The sequence below is a fragment of the Choloepus didactylus genome, chromosome 8, assembly GCF_015220235.1.
Source record: "Choloepus didactylus isolate mChoDid1 chromosome 8, mChoDid1.pri, whole genome shotgun sequence".
NCBI classification, from domain to species: Eukaryota; Metazoa; Chordata; class Mammalia; order Pilosa; family Megalonychidae; genus Choloepus; species Choloepus didactylus.
In genome coordinates this window covers 87622476-87642316 of record NC_051314.1, presented here as the reverse complement: position 1 = coordinate 87642316, position 19841 = coordinate 87622476, and the positions used below count along the sequence as shown (strand labels likewise).

General features: G+C 38.5%; 1 pseudogene; it reads right to left on the bottom strand.

Annotated features, from left to right (window-relative positions):
- Positions 1–905: 905 nt before the first annotated feature.
- On the bottom strand, positions 906–19014 carry LOC119542808 (annotated as a pseudogene).
- Positions 19015–19841: the final 827 nt, after the last annotated feature.

Sequence of the window (19841 nt, the reverse complement as noted above, 5' to 3'; positions counted from 1 at the left end):
CATTAACAACCAAAGATACGAGGCAGAGTTTGGCTCCCATTGGAGAAATTGGGCAGGAAAGTGAAGAAAGCCCCACCTATGAATCTCAGGCATATATAGTTTGCCTAAGACTGAGGGTGGACTATGGTAATCAAGGCCATCTCCTGCTGCTAACATGAGAGTTGAAGTTTATGGCAGCATTATTCACAGTTTGCAATGGATGGAGTTGGACTTATGGTACATTGATGGGTGAGCAGAGGGGTGATCTGTGGTGTATACACACATCAGAATATTGAGTGGCTGCAAGAAGGACTGAAATTGTGAGGCATGCAACTAGGTAAATTAATCTTGAGGGCATTATGTGGAGTGAAATAAGCCAGAAATGAAGGGACATATATTTAAGGGCTCCACAAATATAAACTAACAATAATGAGCAAACATTGAGAATTGAATTTGAGAGCAAAGTTACCTGGGGATAGAATTGTGGCAGAGATTGGGCAATCAATGACTATGGAGTACAAAATGTCCAATAAGGCTTACTGTAAATGTTCCTAGATTGTAAGCTCTTACAGCAGTCACATTTATTCCTGAGGCTTTTTTTTTTCAGTTTCAAATTTTATTTCATTAACTTAGAAGGTGAACAAAATATGTAGTTCAAATTTTATTAAACTTATTTATCTGAAACATTGGTTTACATAGAGGATAAACAGATATAGGATTTCAAGTAACTTATGGTATAATCCATTGTTATTCTAAAAATATGTTTCTTTCTTCCACAAAAATTCTGCATTAGAAGGCAAAAAAATTTCTGTGATACTGCATAATAGCTAGATGCAAACTTCTGATATAAATTTCTTTATTTCATTATCAACTCTGATGCTGAAGCTTGGAGGCACAAATGTTCACATTTCAGTTAAATGATCCAATCAAAAAGCTTCTTCTGTTCCCTCAGGTACAAATTGGTAGCCTCCATTCAGGCCTCCTATAAGAGTACCACATACTTGCTTCTCATACCAACTCACTTCTTCTTCTCTTTCCCTTTTTTTACATCTCTCTCCTTGCTGAAGACTTTGGTTACCACCTCCTGTTTTTTGTGTCCTTGTTTCTAGTTTAGGCATCATTTCTGCTGCCTACAACATTACTGACTTACGTGATGGGAACTGTTATGAGACAGAGGCTGTTGTCTTCCTGTCTGAGCTGGACTCAGACTCTGCCCCTGTACTGAACATCCTGATTCTATTCTCTAGAATGCATTCTGTTTTTCTCAAGAAATGCATTAAGTCCAACTGCTGAACATACATCTTGAATCTCTGTAGCTGTAGGATTTTCAACAGCCTTTTCTATGGGGATCTGCCTCCCCTCCATGATGGTCTACTTGTTATTTAAATAAGCAGGAAAAAGGCAAATAAATCTATCCTGGTTGGCAGGGGACTATGCAACATTGCAAGCCACCTCTACCCAAATCCACACAGAGCCAGCCTGGACCCCTATTCCTGAGTTTTAACCGTTATTTCTAAATTCTGGTAGTGGAACTCTCTGTGTATAACCCAGTAGTTCCCTGGAAATTTGGATATCTGTGTGAAACCTGAGACTCAGAATTAGATTTCTGCACTCTGAAAGTTAGCATTACACCATAGAGCAACTGTTAAAGATGAAAAAGAGATCAGACTACAATTAGAGGTATGAATGAAATGGATTTGGTTAAGACTAAGATAAGTTAGAATACAAGGTAAAGGATGATTTTAAAATTCCAACTTCTGTGTGGAAACAAAGGAAAGGGGTTTATTTGGTACAAAATTAATATTTTCTGCAGCAAATTATCTAATTTAACCTGTCTGGTCAGTTAATTTCAGCAACATAATTACATGGAACCTAGAAGAGGGAATGAGTTCTTGTTAATTTTTACATGCTAATGTACTACCCAAATATATCTCAGGATATTTGGGGCAGAAAATAAAAAAGTATTTGCAAAGCCCCACTGAGGTACTGGGGGAAAATATGGAGCTATTAATATTTCCCACCTGGGGAATTCCTGCTATTCTCTTAAGCAGTAGGGGCTCCCAATTTAAAGGCTTACTCTTATGAAACTTATCTCTCCAATATGAAGCTTAGCCTACTTGAAAATATGCCTAAGAGTTACCCCCTGAGAACTTGTGTTGCTCAGATGTGGCCTGTATCTCTAAACCAATTCTGAAAATTAACTACCATTCCCTCTATGTGGGATGTGACTCCAGGGATATAAGTCCCCCTGGCAACCTGGGACATGACTCCCAGGGATGAGCCTGGTCCTGGCATCATGGGATTGAGAATGCCTTTTTTTACCAAAATAGGGGAAAGAAAGGTAACAAAATAAAGTTTCAGTGGCTGAGAGATTTAAAATAGAGTAGAGAGGTCATTCTGGAGGTTATTCTCCTGCATTATATAGATATTTCTTTTTTGTTTTTGGTGTATTTGAATAGCTAGAAGGAAGTACCTGAAACTGTTGAACTGTAATGCAGTAGCCTTGATTCTTGATGATAATTCAATAACTATATACCTTTTATCATATGATGATGTGATTGTGAAAACATTGTAACTGACACTGCTGGATCCAGTGTATGAGATTGTTTCAGTTTACTAATGCTGCCAGAATGCAAAACACCAGAAATAGATTGGCTTTTATAAGGGGGGGTGGCGTGGTATTTGGTTATACAGTTACAGTCTTAAGGCCATAAAGTATCCAAGGTAACACATCAACAATCAGGTGCTTTCACTGGAGAATGGCCAATGGCATCTGGAAAACCTCTGTTAGCTGGGAAGGCATATGGCTGGCATTTTCTCCAGAGTTCTGGTTTCAAAATGGCTTATTCCCAGGATGTTCCTCCATAAGCTTCAGTTCCTCAAAGATGTCACTCTTAGTTGCTCTTGGGGCATTTGTACTCTCTTAGCTTCTCCAGAGCAAAAGTGTGCTTTCAAAGGCCATCTCCAAAATGTCTCTGTGAGCTAAAGCTCCTCTCTCAGCTCCTGTGCATTCTTCAAAGTCTCCCTTCTGGCTGTAGCAAGCTCGCTCCTTCAGCCTGAGCTTTTATAGTGCTCTAGTAAACCAATCAAGGCCCACGCAGAATGAGCAGGGCCACACCTCCATGGAAGCCATCCAACCAGAGTTATCAACCACAGTTTGGTGGGACACATCTCCATGGAAACAACCCAATACAAACATTCCAACCTAATCAACACCAATATGTCTGCTCCCACAATACTGCACAAAGAACATGGCTTTTTCTGGGGGACACAATACATACAAACTGGCACAGTAATAGGTGAAAGACAAAAAATATATAGATAAAATGGCAGTATATGGGGTGTAGGATATTTTATGTGTTTTTTTATTTTTATTTTTATTTTTTTAATTTTTATTATTTTTGAGAGGAGTAATGAAAATGTTCTAAAACTGATTATGGTAATCAATGCACAAATATATGATGATACTGTGAGCCACTGATTGTATACTTTGGATGGACTATATGGTGTGTGAATATATCTCAATAAAATTGCATTAAAAAAAGACAAAGGTATCTGGGGTCTCATAAACTGAAGAAAAAAACAAGAGAGAAAAATATTTCAAGGGACAATAGCCACAATTTTTACAATATCAATGAAAGTTAACATACCATGGACTTAAAAAGGCCCAATAACACAAAGCAAGGAAATACCTAAAGGTACATGAACTGATGAATGGGATGGTGAACTGTAGTGCACACATACAATTGAATATTGAAATGCTACAAGAAGGAATGAAGTTGTGAAGTATAGAACTAGATGAACGGACATTGAGGACAGCATGTTCAGTGAAATAAACCAGAAACGATTTATATATAATGCCTCACTAAAAATAGACTAACTATAATGTGCGAACTCTGAGAACTGAATCTGAGAGCATAAGTTATCAGGGGAAGACTTACTGAAAAGTTTCCTAGATCATAAGCTCTTACAGCAGTTCCATCTATTAGTGGTTTTTAATGGCTATTTCTCAATTATGAGATGATGGGCTCTTTGTGTATAACCTGGTTGTTCCCTGGAATTTTGGTTCCTGTTTGATACCTGAGACTCAGACCCAGACTCCAGCAGCTCAGAATGTCAGCATTATTCCATACAACAAATGTTAAAGAGTCTGAAAAAGAGACCAGACTTTAGTTAGTAATATGAAAGAAATTGACATGATTAGGACAAAGGTAAATCAGAATAAAGGGTAAAGGACAATAGTGACAATGTTTTAAAATGTTGCCTTCTGTGTAAGACCAAAGGAAGAGATATTTATTAGGTGTAAAATCTATATTTTTTGTAACACTATATAATTTAACCTGTATGGTCAGTTTATTCAAACACCATAATTGCATGGAAATTTCAATAGGGAGTGAAAAATGCTTGATATGTATAGGTTAGCGTAAAGCCCCAATACATCCTAGAGTGATTCGGGCAGGGAACAAAATGTATTTACAAAGCCCCATTGAGGGACTGGGGGGAAATGTGGAAATATTAAACTTCCTGACATGGGGAATGTTCTAGTTTGCTAATGCTGCCAGAATGCAAAACACCAGAGATGGATTGGCTTTTATAAAAGGCGGTTTATCTGGTTACACAGTTACAGTCTTAAGGCCATAAAGTGTCCAAGGTAACACATCAGCAATCAGGTACCTTCACTGGAGGATGGCCAATGGTGTCCGGAAAACCTCTGTTAGCTGGGAAGGCATATGGCTGGCGTCTGCTCCAAAATTTTGGTTCCAAAATGGCTTTCTCCTAGGATGTTCTTCTCTAGGCTGCAGTTCCTCAAAAATGTCACTCTTATTTGCACTTGGGGTATTTGTCCTCTCTTACCTTTTCTGGAGCAAGAGTCTGCTTTCAACAACCGTCTTCAAAATGTCTCTCATCTACAACTCCTGTGCTTTCTTCAAAGTGTCCCTCTTGGCTGTAGCAAGCTCGCTCCTTCTGTCTGAGCTCATATAGTGCTCCAGTAATCAAGGCCCACGCTGAATGGGCGGGGCCACACCTCCATGGAAATTATCTCAACAGAGTTATCACCTACAGTTGGATGGGGCACATCTCCTTGGAAACACTCAAAGAATTCCAATCAATCAGCACTAAAATGTCTGCCCCACAAGATTACATCAAACAATATGGCTTTTTCTGGGGGACATAATTCATTCAAACTGGCACAGGGAGTTACTGATAGTCTAAGAAATATTGGAGACTACCAATTTAGAAAGCTGAGCCCTTGATCTTGGGACTTGCCCTTATGAAGTTTGATACTGCAAAGGAGAGGCTAAGCCTACTTAAAATTGTGCTTAAGAGTCACCCCCATAGAACCTGTTTTGTTGCTAAGATGTGTTCTCTCTCTCTCTCTCATCCCTAAGCTCACTTAGCACGTAAACACACTGCCCTGTCCTCTACATGGGAAATGACCCCCAGGGGTGGAAACTCCCTGGCAATGTGAGACATGACTCATGGAGATGAGCTTGGCCCTGGCATCATGAGATTGAGAAAGACTTCTTGGACCAAAATGGGAAGACAAATGAAAGAAAATAAACTTTCAGTGGCTGAGAGATTTCAAATAGAGTCGAAAAGTCATTCTGGAGGTTTTTCGTATGTGTTGTGTAGGTATCTGTTTTTAGTTTTTAGTGTATTGTAATAGCAAGAAGGAAATTCTTGAAACTGCTGAACTGCAACTCAGTAGCCTCAATACCTGAAGACAATGGTATAACTATGTAGCTTATACAGTGTGACTGTGTGATTGTGAAAACTGCATGGCTCCCACTACCTTTATTCTCTGTAAGGACAGAAGACTAGGAAAATGAGGACAAAAATTATATGAATTATAGGGAGGAATGGGGGGTGCTGGATGTTTTGGATGTTATTTTTTACTTTCATTTTTACATTCATTTTTATTCTCATTTTTATTTTGTGGCAATGAAAATTTTCAAAAATTGATTGTGGTTATTAATGCACAGCTATAAAATGGTACTGTGAACAACTGATTGTACCCTGCAGATGATTACATGGTTTATGAATATGTCTCATAAAATTGAATTAGAAAGAAAAGAAAAAAGAAAAAGAAAAAAAATACAGACATCTTGCTCAAATGGTTAAAAATCATGCAAAATCTTATGGCAGCAAAAGAAAAGGAGACCATCACATACAGAAAAATGACAATAAGAAATATGTCAATCTGCTCCTTAAGGCCTGTGTAAGCCAATAGAGTGACATCTTTAAAGTACCAAAAGAAGAGATTCTCAACCAAGAATTCTATCCTCAGCACAAATATCTCTCAAAAATGAAAGCAGGAGAAACAGAAGAAGATGGTGGCATAGAGACCATAGAGTGGAAGCTAGTTTGTCCCCCTGGAACAACAAATAAACAACCAGGAACAACTATTAAATAATCTGGAATAACTGCGGAGGGACAAATATGACTGTCCATTCATTATACACCAACTTGAATTGGCAGGAATGCCCAAGATAGCAGCAGAAAATCTGTAAGTAAAAACAGCAGATCCAAGCTGGAAGCCCCTTCCCCCATGGCCCAAACTGCAAAGCCTCGTAGTGCTAAAGACCAGCTCTCTCTGAGCAAGTGAATATAGCTCAGCTGAGCAACATCTGGGGTTTTAATTAGCAAATGTGGACTGCTCAATACAAGCTACAAATCCCCAAAAAGCAGACAAAGGCTTTTGGTGCTGACTGATCAGGGAAGCCAGAGGCTGGATGTGGACTGGTCCTGAAGGGGGCTCTCTGTTGTCCCTTTTTCAGCTCAGTGGAGAAAGCCTCAGCCATTTTCCATTCCCAGCACTCTGACCCAGACAAGGGTGGAGACAGCAAAGGCAGAGAGACTTTTCAAATGTAAATGACCTCTCCCTAGAGGGTGTATGTTCCTTAAGAGGAAGAAGGTGGTGCAAAACTCTACTACCCACCTTCCATTCAGAACCAGACCCCAGAGGCTGGGGAAAAACAGCCACAGGCCACACCTCCTTACACCAGCCAGGAGCTACAGGCTGACAGGCACCACTTGCTGGGCAGAAAAGCACAGTGACTCAAGGCCTCACAGGGTGTATTAGTCTTCTAAGAAACCTTCAGCAAAATTGGGTACTATTCCCTCCTTCCAGTATCTGAGCCCATCCTGGTCTGCTGATTAGGGTAACCAAGGAAACTAGATCCCTAGACAACAGAAAACTACAACCTACACTAAGAAAAACAAAGTTATGGCCCAGCCAAAGGAACAAATTTACACTTCAACTGAGATACAGGAATTTAAACAACTAATACTAAATCAATTCAAAAAGTTCAGGGAAGATATGGCAAAACACTGGGCGTACATAAGGTAGAAATCAAAAGTCAAAAAAACAACTGGCAGAGTCTATGGAAATGAAAGGAACAACACAAGAGATGAAAGACACAATGGAAACATACAACAGCAGGTCCAAGAGGGAGAAGAAAACACTCAGAAACTGGAGAACAAGGCACCTGAAAGACTACACACAAAAGAACAGATAGAGAAAAGAATGGACAAATATGAGCAACTTCTCCAGGAACATAAGGACAAAATGAAATGCAGGAATGTATATGTCATTGGTATCCCAAAAGGAGAAGAGAAGGGGAAAGGGTCAGAAGCAATAATAGAGGAAATAATCAATGAAAATTTTCCATCTCTTCTGTAAGACATAAAATTACGGATCCTAGAAGTACAGCATATCCCAAACAGAGTAGATCTGAATAGGCCTATGCCAAGACACTTAATAACTGGATTATCAAATGTCAAAGATAAAGAGAGAATCCTGAAAGCAGCAAGAGAAAAACAGGAGGCGGGGCAAGATGGCGGAGTGGTGAGGAGCAGAATTTCGTCTCTCCCCTAGAGCAGCTGGCAATTACCCAAGAACTATATGAAACAGTGTTTTCGGGGTCTCCAGTAACCAGTCACACATTGGACACAAGTTTGGAATTGGAGGAAAAGCTGAGATCGCAGTGAACATTGTAAGTTTCCTGGACCAGGGGTCTGGCGCCCCTCCCCACCCAGACCTCACAGACTGTCTTGCTGCCGGCTCCCTGAAAGGGGGAGAAAAAACAAAAAAAACAAAAAACAGCAATCTCCTGAGGGCAAGAAGGGAGGCTCAACCCAGCCTCAACTGCAGAATTAATTAACAAATTAATTAACTAACTTTGGGAGCTGGGGTGCTAAAGAAGGGCTGGGCTCCAAGAAGTGAGGGCACGTAAAAGCGGGCACCCATTCCCAGACTCCAAAAAAGCCATCATTTTTTTTTCCCTTACATTTTGTCCCTTGTGGCTTCTCGCTGATCCCTTATCTTTTTGCATTTCAATAGCCCCCGGCAGGGGTGGAACTGAAGCGGTTGGAGAGTAATTATCAGACAATAGCCCAAAGCATATCTTTAAATGCTCTATTCTGACACTGACAAAACTTCCAGGCTTGGGAAAAACGTTTAAAAGAGACTCTTTTTTTTTTTTTCCTTTTTTCTTTTTCTTGATTTCTTTTCTACTTTTTTTTTTTTTTTTAAATCTAAAAGTAATATATGTGGTTATTTTCTATCAGAAAGCCCAGGTTGAGGGACTAGGCTGGGCTTGAGGGGAGACAGAGTACCCACAGTGTCTTTGAATTCCATATTCACTACTGAAGGCCTCCACACCCGTCTTTAATTGGCAGCTCAGGCTGACCAAGGAATCTACCTGGAGAGGCCCCAAAGAGGAGAGAAGAGAAGGGAATAGTGCCCCTGAGAGACAACTGAAATTCTGAGGATTGGGAGAGAGGAGGGAGGCCCAGCTCAACTGGCAGTCCTCCTTCTGGGAATTCAGACCCCAGGGGCTGGAATTCAGATTCCAGCTTCAGTCAGCCACGCCCCTGACAGGATCAGAGTCACCAGGAGAACTAAAGGCTCCATACCTCCTTACACTGGTAGGGGAGCTGCGGGCTGGCCAGCGCCACCTGCTGGACAGGAGAGGAAAAGCACCAATTCTAAAGGCCTCATAGGAGGGTCTCATTCTCAGGAAAACTCCATACCCTCCCAATGAGACCTGGGCCTCACTAGACTGGGAAAATCTGACTAGGGTCGACCATATCTGAGGAAACCCACTCACAAAAAGGTTACATAGAGGCAGAGCAAGAAACAGAAAAAACGAGAGGGGAAAAATTCCAATCAACTAAATAGAACCTAAGTTAGAGGTCTAGAATAACTTGAACTGAATAACAGAGGCCAGAAAACAAAGCCAACCAACAAGAAAACCACTAAGTAAAAGACAGAAAACAAGCTCCAAAATAAACTAATCAAGAGAATCAGATGCCTAGACAACTTAAGATAACAAGCCATACCAGGAAACAAGAAAACATGGACCAGCCAAAGGAACAAACTCATAGCTCAGCTGAGACACAGGAGTGGAGGCAACTAATGCTAAATAAATTTGATGAAATGAAGGAAGACATAGCAAAAGAGCTGAAGGATATAAAGAAGACACTGGCTGACCATAAAGAAGAATTCATAAACTTAAAAAAACAAATGGCAGAACTCATGGGAATGAAGGCCACAATAGAGGAGATGAAAAGCACAATGGAGGGACACAACAGTAGATTTGAACAGGCAGAAGAAAGGATCAGTGAACTGGAAGACAGGTAATTCGAATTCATACACACAAAAGAACAGATGGTGAAAAAAATGGAAAAATATGAGCAGGGTCTTAGGGAGCTGAGTGACAACATGAAACGCACAAATATACCTGTTATGAGTATCCCAGAAGGAGAAGAGAGGGGAAAAGGGGCAGAAAGAGTAATAGAAGACATATTCACTGAAAATTTCCTAACTCTTATAAAAGACAGAAAATTAGAGATTCAAGAAGTACAACATACCCCAAATAGAATAGATCCCAATAGACCTACTCCAAGACACTTACTGGTCAGATTGTCCAATGTCAAAGACAAAGAGAGGATTCTGAAAGCAGCAAGAGAAAAGCAATCCATCACGTACAAGGGAAAGTCAATAAGACTATGTACAGATTTCTCTGCAGAAACCATGGAGGCAAGAAGACAGTGGCATGATATATTTAAGATACTGAAAGAGAAAAACTGCCAACCAAGAATTCTATATCCAGCAAAACTTTCCTTCAAAAATGAGGGAGAGATTAAAACATTTTCAGACAAACAGACACTGAGAGAGTTTGTGAATAAGAGACCAGCGCTACAAGAAATACTAAAGGGAGTGCTACAGGCTGATAGGAAAAGACAGGAGAGAGAGAGTTGGAGAAGAGTGGAGAAATGAAGATTATCAGGAAAGGTAAAAGGAGAGGAAAAAATAAGATATGACATATAAATTCCAAAAAACAAAATGGTAGTAGAAAGTACTGCCCTTACAGTAATAACACTAAATGTAAATGGATTAAACTCCCCAATAAAGAGACACAGACTGGCAGAATGGATTAAAAAACAGGACCCATCTATATGCTGTCTACAAGAAACTCACTTTAGACACAAGGACAAACATAGACTAAAAGTGAAAGGTTGGAAAAAGATATTTCATGCAAACAACAACCAGAAAAAAGCAGGAGTAGCTATATTAATATCAGACAAGTTAGACTTCAAAAGCAAAACAATTAAAAGAGACAAAGAAGGACACTATATATTAATAAAAGGGTCAATTCATCAAGAAAACATAACGGTCATAAATATTTATGCACCAAACCAGAATGCCCCAAAATTCATGAGGCAAACACTGCGATCACTGAAAGGAGAAATAGATACCTCTACAATAATAGTTGGAGACTTCAATACACCACTCTCATCAATGGATAGAACATCTAGACAGAGGATCACTAAAGAAACAGAGATGTTGAATTGTATGATAAATGAACTAGACTTGACAGACATTTATAGAACACTACATCCAACAACAGCAGGATACACCTTTTTCTCAAGTGCTCATGGAACATTCTCTAGGATAGACTACATGCTGGGTCACAAAGCAAGTCTCAACAAATTTAAAAATATTGATATTATACAAAACACTTTCTCAGACCACAATGGAATGAAGTTGGAAATAAATAAAAGGCAGAAGGTCATAAAATTCACAAACATATGGAGGCTAAACAACACCCTCCTAGAAAACCTGTGGGTAAAGGAAGAAATTACAAGAGAAATTAGTAAATACCTTGAGGCAAATGACAATGAAAACACAACTTATCAAAACTTATGGGATGCAGCAAAGGCGGTGCTGAGAGGGAAATTTATTGCCCTAAATGCCTATATTAAAAGAGAAGAGAGAGCAAAAATTGAACAGTTAACTGCTCACCTGGAGGAATTAGAGAAAGAACAGCAAACTAACCCCAAAGCAAGCAGAAGGGAAGAAATAACAAAGATTAGAGCAGAAATAAATGCAATTGAGAACAGGAAAACAATAGAGAGAATCAAGAAAACCAGAAGTTGGTTCTTTGAGAAAATCAATAAAATCGATGGACCACTGGCTAGGCTAACAAAACAAAAAGAGAGAGCAGATGCAAATAAATGCAATCAGAAATGGGAAAGGAAATAAAACTACCGACCCTGCAGAAATTAAGGAGATAATCAGAAGATACTATGAGCAACTATATGCTAATAAACTAGACAACTTAGATGAAATGGACAACTTCCTAGAAAAGCATAAACAACCAACATTAACTCAAGAAGAAATAGATGACCTCAACAAACCAATCACAAGTAAAGAGATTGAGTCAGTGATCAAAAAGCTCCCAAAAATGAAAAGCCCAGGACCAGATGGTTTCACATGTGAATTCTACCAAGCATTCAAGAACGAATTAGTACCAATCCTCCTCAATCTCTTCAAAAAAATTGAAGAAGAGGGAAAGCTACCTAACTCTTTCTATGAAGCCATCATCACCCTAATACAAAAACCAGGCAAAGATACTACAAAAAAAGAAAATTATACACCAATTTCTTTAATGAATATAGATGCAAAAATCCTCAACAAAATACTCCCAAATCGAATCCAGCAGCACATTAAAAGAATCATACACCACGACCAGGTGGGATTTATTACAGGTATGCAAGGTTGGTTCAACACAAGAAAATCAATTAATGTAATACACCACTTCAATAAATCAAAGCAGAAGAACCACATGATCATCTCGATTGATGCAGAAAAGGCATTTGACAAAATTCAGCATCCTTTCCTGATGAAAACACTTCAAAGGATAGGAATAGAAGGGAACTTTTTCAATATGATAAAGGCAATATATGAAAAACCCACAGCTAACATCACACTCAATGGGGAGAGACTGAAAGCTTTTCCTCTAAGATCAGGAACAAGACAGGGATGCCCACTATCACCATTGTTATTCAACATTGTGCTGGAAGTTCCAGATAGAGCAATTAGGCAAGAAAAAGAAATAAAAGGCATCCAAATTGGAGAGGAAGAAGTAAAACTTTCACTATTTGCAGATGACATGATTCTGTATGTAGGAAATCCAGAAAAATCTACAGCAAAGCTACTAGAACTAGTCAATAAATACAGCAAAGTAGCAGGCTACAAGATCAACATGCAAAAATCTGTAGTGTTCCTATACACAAGTAATGTGCAACAAGAGGAGGAAATCAAGAAAAAAATCCCATTTACAATAGCAATCAAAAGAATCAAGTATTTAGGAATAAACTTAACCAAGGACACAAAAGACCTTTACATAGAAAACTATAAGAAACTGCTAAAAGAAATTGAACAAGACCTGAAAAAATGGAAGAACATACCATGTTCATGGATTGGAAGACTAAATATAGTTAAGATGGCAATTTTACCTAAACTGATTTACAGATTGAATGCAATAACAATTCAAATCCCAACAACTTACTTTACAGAAATAGAAAAACCAATAACTAAATTTATTTGGAAGGGTAAGATGCCCCGAATAGCCAAAAATGTCTTGAGAAAGAGGAATGAAGTGGGAGGTCTCACACTACCTGACTTTGAAGCATATTACAAAGCTACAGTGCTTAAAACAGCATGGTACTTGCATAAGGACAGATATACTGATCAATGGAATCGAATTGAGTGTTCAGAAGTAGACCCTCACATCTATGGACAACTGATCTTTGATAAGGCAGTAAAGCCAAAGCAACTGGGAAAGAGCAGCCTGTTCAATAAATGGTGTTTGGAGAACTGGATATCCATTTCCAAAAGAATGAAAGAGGATGTCCATCTCACACCTTATACCAAAATTAACTCAAAGTGGATCAAAGACCTAAACATTAGCACCAAGACCATAAAACTCTTAGAAGAAAATGTAGGGCAATATCTTAAAGATCTTGTGAAAGGAGGTGGTTTCTTAGACCTCACACCCAAGGCACGAGCAACCAAAGAACAAATAGACAAATGGGATCTCCTCAAAATTAAACACTTTTGTACATCAAAGGACTTTGTCAGAAAAGTAAAAAGGCAACCTACACAATGGGAGATGATATTTGGAAACCACATATCAGATAAGGGTTTAATATCCCGAATATATAAAGGAATCCTGCATCTCAATAACAGAAAGACAAACAATCCAATTAAAAAATGGGCAAAAGACATGAACAGACATTTTTCTGAAGAGGAAATACAAATGGCTCAAAAGCATATGAAAAAATGCTCAACTTCATTGGCTATTAAGGAAATGCAAATCAAAACCACAATGAGATATCATCTCACACCTACCAGAATGGCCATTATCCAAAAAACAGAAAATGACAAGTGCTGGAGAGGATGTGGAGAAAGAGGCACACTTATTCATTGTTGGTGGGAATGCAGAATGGTGCAACCAGTCTGGAAGACAGTATGGAGGTTCCTCAGGAAGCTAAATATAGATTTGCCATATGACCCAGCTATTCCATTGCTGGGTATATACTCAGAGGAACTGAAACTTAAGACACAAACAGACATTTGTAAACCAATGTTTATTGCAGCATTATTCACAATTGCCAAGAGATGGAAACAGCCCAAATGTCCATCAAAGGACGAGTGGATAAACAAACTGTGGTATATACACATGATGGAATATTATGCAGCTGTAAGACAGAACAAAGACATGGATCATGTAATAATGTGGATGAACCTTGAGGACATTATGTTGAGTGAAGTTAGCCAGAAACAAAAGGACAGATTCTGTATGGTCTCACTAATATGAACAGACATTAATGAACAAACTTTGGGAGTTAAAAGCTGACAACACAGGCAACCAGGAGATAGAGGGCAGAGATCAGCCATTTGATGCTGAAGGACTACAGAATGTTTAGGATTGATTGCATAGATCCAGAAATAGATAGCATAATACTGTGTGATGGTAGCACAGTATTGTAAGTACACTGAACAAAGATGTCTGTGAGTAAAGCTGAAAGAGGTTGGATAGGAGAATGTATGACACCAGAGGTAAAGATAGATGATAAAGACTGGGACTGTACAACGTGGCAAAAACTGGAGTGGCCAATGACTGTTACTAAATATACAAATATAAAAATGTTTTTGCATGTGGGAAAGCAAATGAATGTCAACCATGTAGAGAGTTGAAAAGGGGATGGTATTCAGGAAAAAACATAATCAAAGCAAACTGGAGTCTATGGTCAACAGTAACATTGTAATATACCTCCATTAAATGTAACAAAGGCAATACGCCAATGCTAAATGTATATGAGAAGGGGATATAGGGGAGTAATATGGGATTCTTGGTAGTGGTGTTATTTGCTGTCCTTAGTAGTATATTGTATTGTATGACATGTTATTTTTCTTTTTATCATTGTTTCTTATTGCTAAAAAAAAAAATTTTTTTTTCTTGTAGTAATCAGTATGTTCAAATGCTGATTGTGGTGATAAATGTACAACTTTATGATGATACCATGAACAACTGATTGTACACTGTGGATAAATGTATGGTATGTGAATATAACTCTATCAAATTGTAGGAAAATATATATATAGGAGTAAAAGTGTTGGAGAAAACATGGTGAGAGGGATGATGCCTCACTAATATGGACTAACTACAATGTGTAAACTCAGAATTGAATCTTAGAACATAGCTTAACGTGGACACAAAAATTGTAATAGTCCCTAGATTGTAAGCTCTTACAGCAGTTAACTCTATCCCTGAATTGTAAGGCCTATCTCTAAACTTTAAGATGCTGCTCTCCTAGCGTATGTTGTCACAAACACTGGGACTGGCAGTTTGATGTGCTGAGCCCTCAAGCATGGGACTTGCCCTTATGAAGCTCATTACCACAAAGGAAAGTCTAAAGTTGTATGTAATGGTGCATAAGAGTCTCCCCGAGTACCTCTTTGTTGCTCAGATGTGGCCCTCTCTCTCTCTAACTGAGCCATCTCGACAGGTGAACTCGCTGCCCTCCCCCCTACATGGGACCCAACTCCCAGGGTTGTAAATCTCCCTGGCAACGCAGAGTATGACTCCCGGGGATGAATGCGGACCTGGCATCGTGGGACTGAGAGTATCTTCTTGACCAAAAGGGGGATGCAAAATGAGACGAAATAGTTTCAGTGGCTGAGAGATTCCAAATGGAGTTGAGAGGTCACTCTGGTGGACATTCTTATGCACTATATAGATAACACCTCTTAGGCTTTAATGTATTGGAATAGCTAGAAGTAAATACCTGAAACTACCAAACTCCAAACCAGCAGTCTGGACTCCTGAAGACAATTATATGATAATGTAGATTACAAGGGGTGACAGTGTGATTGTGAAGACCTTGTGGATCACACCCCCTTTATCTAGTGTATGGATGAGTGGAGGAATGGGGATAAAAACTAAAGGACAAATGGGGTGGGATGGGGGGATGATTTGGGTGTTTTTTTTCACTTTTATTTTTTATTCTTGTTCTGGTTCTTTCTGATGTAAGGAAAATGTTCAGAGATAGATTGTGGTGATGAACGCATAACTATGTTATCATACTGTGGACAGTGGATTGTATATCATGGATGATTGTATGGTGTGTGAATGTATTTTAATAAAACTGAATTTAATAAAAAAATAAATAAATAAATAAATAAAAAGAGAAAAACAATCCATCACATTCAAGGGAAGCTTGATAAGACTATGTGCGGATTTTGCAATGGAAACCATGGAGACAAGAAGTAAGTGGGGTGATATATTTAAGATACTGAAAGAGGAAAACCATCAACTAAGAATCCTATATCTGGCAAAATATATAGGGAGAGCTTAAAATATTCTATGACAAACAATGACAGAGTTTGTGAACAAGATACCTGCTCTACAGGAAACACTAAAGGAAGCACTACAGGCAGAAAAGAAAAGACAGGAGTGAGAGGTTTGGAAAACAATTTTGGGAGATAGCAGTACAGCAATGTAAGTACACTGAACAAAGATGACTGTGAGTATGGTTGAAAGAGGAAGGTTAGGAACATGTGGGACAACAGAACGAAAGACAAAAGATAAAGACTGGGACTGTATAACTCAGTGAAACCTAGGGTGCTCAACAATTGTAATAAAAGGTACAAATATGTTTTTACATGAGGTAGAACATATGAATGTCAACACTGCAAGGTATTAAAAATAGGGTGGGATTGGGGAGGAAATACAATCAATGCAAACTAGAGACTATAATTAACAGACACATTGTATTATGCTTCTTTAATATAACAAAGGCAACACACCAAAGCTAAATGCATATGAGGGACATAGGGGAAGGGTATGGGACTCCTGGCATTGGTGACGTCTGACTCTTTATTCTACTTTAGTTTAATGCTATCTTTCCTTTTGTTGCTTTCTAGCTGTCATGGTTTTTTTTCTCTCTCTCTCTATCTGTCTTTTTCTTTTGTCCCTCCCCCTTCTTTGACTCTTCCTCCATCTTTGTTGAAGAAATGGAGATGTCCTTATATAGATAGTAGCGATGGTGCTGAGTACACAAATACGTGACTCTATAGGGAACCAATGATGTTTACTTAGGACAGAATGTATGGTGTATGAACAAAACTGTCTTAAAAAAAATGTGTTGATGAAGAAACCTTGAAGGCACTATATTGAGTAAAATAAGACAGACACATAAGGACAATATTGCAGGGTCTTACTGATATGAACTAATTATAATATGTAAAGTCATAGACATGAAATATAAGTTACCAGGATATAGAACAAGGTTAAAGAAAGAATGGGGAGTGCTTGTTTATTATGAGCAGAATGTTCAACTAGGGTGTACTTAAATGTTTGGAAATGGACAGAGGTGATGGTAGCACATTGTGAGAATAAATAACAGTGCTGAAAGATGTGTGAAGGTGGTGGAAAGGGTAAGCTCAGAGTCATGTATGTCACCAGAAGGAAAGTAGAAGGTTGAAAGATGGGAATGTATAAAACGGTGAATCTTTTGGTGGACAATGTCTGTGATTAACTGTACAAATATTAGAAATCTCTCTCATGAACTAGAACAAATGTATGACACTATAACTAGAAGTTAATAATAGAGGGGTAGATAGAAAAAGAATACCTCTTGCAAACTATATACTACAGTTAGTAGTATTTTAACATTCTTTCATCAACAGTAACAAATGTACTATACCAATACTATGAATCAATAGTGGAGTGGGGTGGTGGTTAGGGGTACGGGAGGTATGAGTTTACTTTTTTGTCTTTATTTCTTTTCTAAAGTAATTAAAATGTTATAAAAATTGAAAAAAAATTAATTGTGGTGATGGATTCACAACTGTATGATGGTACTATGGGCAACTGATTGTGCACTTTGGATCTTTGGATAGTTGCATGCTATGTGAACAACCTCAATTAAAAAAGAAAGAACACTGATGCAAAAAAACTTCAATCAATTTTAAGAAGCAAAGCACATTAATTACATTATAAATTATTAACTCCTTCACATCTAATGATCACACACGAATTCCAAGGAGATAATTACTGGAGGGTGCTCTAAGTGGAAATGTCTCATAATTTTTCTGTTCACTGTAATAACAAAGACGATATTAGTTAACTGCATAAATGGCTGGATAGTTACACTAATGATGTTAGAATGAGAGACAGGTCTAGTGCTAGAAGGCATAATGGTTCTACATAACTAACAAGGCAAATGCAAGAAACTGAGAAAAGTATGAAGACCTTGGGGAATCCCAGGGGCACCTAAGATGGGAAGCAGCACCACAGTGCTTGAGGTCTGTGTTATGGAAGTCAAACTTAAGCTACCTTAATATCTTCCCTATTAAATTCTCTGGGTCCTGTTCTTCTCTCCTCTCCTTTTACTACTACTATTTTCAGTGATCCAATTTGATGGGGTGGTTAGTAATACCAGAAAAATACAGACTGTCTAGCACATTCATTTAGGATCTAGAATAGATTTCTGTATCTCATGAAGTCAATTTGAATTCTGACTCCGTTGCTTCATAATTTTGTGAACTTAGGCCACTGCATCAGTTACTTCATCTGTAAAATGGGGATCCTGAGAGCTTCTAACTTTAAGAATTGTGTGGAACAGGTTAACATAATAAAAGCAAGTAGATTGGTATCTGGCATTTGGTAAGTAATTAGCAAATATTGAGTGTTAACTTTTGGTTGCTATGCTCACATTCTCTTCCAAAATTTTGAAAACATACCTGTTCCTTGGCCTCAGTCTACATCTAAATCTTCCCCAATCTGGCTAATGACTCCACTATTCCTTTTTGACAAAAATTAGACCCCACTTCCAAAATCCAGTGTGTACTTTTCAGTTCTCCATCTTCAAATTTAAATCATGGCATTTGCCACTACTTATCACTCAGCTGTGTAGCTTTACTTTTCTCATAGCTTTCATCACATGTGTTCAAAATTTTCTCTAATATCTTTTCTAATCATTAACACACTAAACACTAAATCATTCTTTAGAGAGATATTTATAAAATCCAACCCTTTGGCAAAGGAGATAACCTGCAAGACAGTTAAAGATCAATGCACAGCCATCCTGTGTTTTCCCAAATGTGGTTTACAGACATAAGGATGTTGCCACTCACATACCTTCTTCAAAGCCCACCAAATATCCAATAGCTTCCATCCTATTTCATAGCTTCAGCCTGGAAGTTTGAAAAGACAATTCTCAATGGAATCTGCTGAGACCATTACAAATTTCTGCTTGCTGTCTTAATAAGTAAATTTGGGCTTCAGGCTGTGACTCCAGAGAATAAATCAGTCTCTCTGTCCCTTGGGCTGATAGGCTAAACCATCCAATTCCTTACTGCTGAAACATATCTGCCCTCTGAAAGGGTATATGTGTGAATCACTAACTTCACAGATCATCCTAGGAGAGTATTTATAAAAAGATATTGGACTAAATAAAGTGATGCCCCTATGTTTGAGCCTATAGCTATAACCCACATGTTCCTACCACATGTCTTTTGATTTTTGGTTTTCTTTTTTTGTTTCTTCCTTTTTCTTTTAGGACATTAGAGGCCTAGTGGCTGGTGGAAGAGAAAGACAGTACCAAGTCAGAGATTCAAGTACATGTGCCCTGAAGCTCCAGAGTAATCCATGCCAATGCCTTTACTGTGATTTCTCAAGAGAAAGAAAAAATCTTCTGAAGTCCCTGTAATTGGGCTATAAAACAATTGATCCTCATGTCCATGGAGGTGCCTGGCTCTTGGAAAAGACCAGAGCAGCAGGAAGTCTTCTGAGCCCTAAGAACCCTGAAATTAGTCAAGTCCCCTATGATTCACTGAAGTTTTCTCCTGTCTTTCTCTGCTGACCATTTCCTTCCCTTTCCTCAAATGATCTCTCTTTCTGGCTCTCTGGGATGCATGTCTTCACCCTGAGACATCTGATAGACTTTCTATGTGCTGGAGAATAAGCCCCCAAATCAATGCAGACTTCCACATTTTCTGTGCA